Raw genomic sequence first — 1,854 nt, forward strand, 5'->3', positions numbered from 1 at the left:
ACTATGTATACTTCATTTTCTTTTAGTTAACGAAATCTTGACAGGCTGGTCGGAGACCAAACCAATTCGTGATTTCTATTTTTAGGATTGGATCTTGGGAGGTTTTTTCTTTGATTATAGATGGATATGTTGAAGATAGATGATGCAAATAGGTTTGGGTAAAATCTTAACCATCTTCTAGATGACAACGGTGGTGCTGGTGGTGGAAGGCGACAGAAGAAAGGAATGGAATGGGAGGTGGGTTGCGTGAAGTAAGGGGGATGGGGTTGGGGATTATTTAATTTCGTTTTTAATTATGACAACTAAAATAAAAGAGTTAAAAGGATAAAAAAAATTAAATTTTTATAGGTCGTTGACCGACGTAGTAACTTATCGAAACACCAAGGACCGTATTAATCTTTTTGAAAAATTTGATGGTTGAAATTCTAGTTTTTCTAAAGCAAGTGGGTTATTTACGTAAATTTGTTTTTGTGATTTCTAAGTCTATTTTTGCACACTCTTAGGTTTGTCATTGTGATTTCTAAGTCTATTTCATGCATAAACTTAGGTTTGTCTTTGTGATTTCTAAGTCTATTTCTTGCAAACCCTTGGGTTTTTAGTTTATATCTTAGTTTTGAAGTAGTTAATTCCACATAAGTAAATCAAAATCACTATGACAGTAGTATATATATATATATATATATATATATATATATATATATATAATTTGATTTTAAATATAACAGCATAAACATAACAAATACCACACTATTGATAAGAAAATTAACATTTTAACAGCATGTAAAAGCTAGAATTTGGATTGAATTTGATAGACGACGTTGATGTCAACTTGAAAGGCCTTCGCAAGAATATCAGCAGCGATATCTGAATGTGACCCAAAAACAGCGTTTGCAAAGGTAATAACACCTGGATTTTGACTACTCAAAGCTTCAATAGCAACAGCATAGCCATTTCCAATGTTTTTCTGGAAGTGAATGAGGCCTTCTAGGAAAATGAAAACATCGCCTTTCTGAAGTTTTTTTGTGATGAGTCAGTTTTGAGGGTTGGACATGACAAATCCGACTAGAATACGGCCTTCCATAACAGTCAAAATTTCAGTGGCCCGAGGGTGTGTATGTGGGGGGTTAATACCCTGTGGGGCGAAGTCAATACGTGCCATTGAGATACCAAGAGTGTTAAGTCCCGGCAACTCTGCTACAGTCACCGGAGTCACAGCAGACCCAACCGCATTTGATGTATTTCCCATTAGTTGCAATCCTCTATAAAAGAAATCATTAGGTTGTACAAGCCTCGGCTCTTTACAAACCAAGCCATTCAAGAATACTACACCAAGAAAAATAAATAAACTATTAATCACAATTAAATATGATATATTTTCAAATCATGCATGAATGTAGGAGAGTTTCTTGACTTTCACAAATAAATTCTTACCTCTGCTATTTTGGTCTGCCACACAGAAGTCCTGAAGAGGACTAGGGTCGCGCCGAAGCAAACGCAAGGGAGCAACCCGTCACCAAGAGACCAAATAAAAGCAAATGAGACGTCATTGTTGACAAGCTGAAAAGTTGTTTCTGATGACTAAGTTATGGTAGCTTGGGAAATATGTAAAATAAAGAATGGAACTCGCAATGCTTTTATACTGAAAATATAGGAACATTAAGACTAATACCATCATATCGTCATCATTATTATCTTGAGATGCATTCAAATTTTGCTGTTCAATTTCTAGAAGCAAGATACATTCAACTGACGTTGTCTTGTTTTTAATTAATTTCATAAAGGTTGCAACTATAACCTTATATGTCTATGATCCTTCTATTTCGTATATTTACTTATATACTTTTTCATATCTTC

General features: G+C 34.5%; 1 pseudogene; it reads right to left on the reverse strand.

Moving 5' to 3' along the window:
- Nucleotides 1-787: 787 nt before the first annotated feature.
- Nucleotides 788-1,547, reverse strand: LOC145074641 (putative germin-like protein 2-1; annotated as a pseudogene).
- Nucleotides 1,548-1,854: the final 307 nt, after the last annotated feature.

Source organism: Lactuca serriola, chromosome 9 (assembly GCF_051521515.1).
Source record: "Lactuca serriola cultivar US96UC23 chromosome 9, Lser_US96UC23_V15, whole genome shotgun sequence".
NCBI classification, from domain to species: Eukaryota; Viridiplantae; Streptophyta; class Magnoliopsida; order Asterales; family Asteraceae; genus Lactuca; species Lactuca serriola.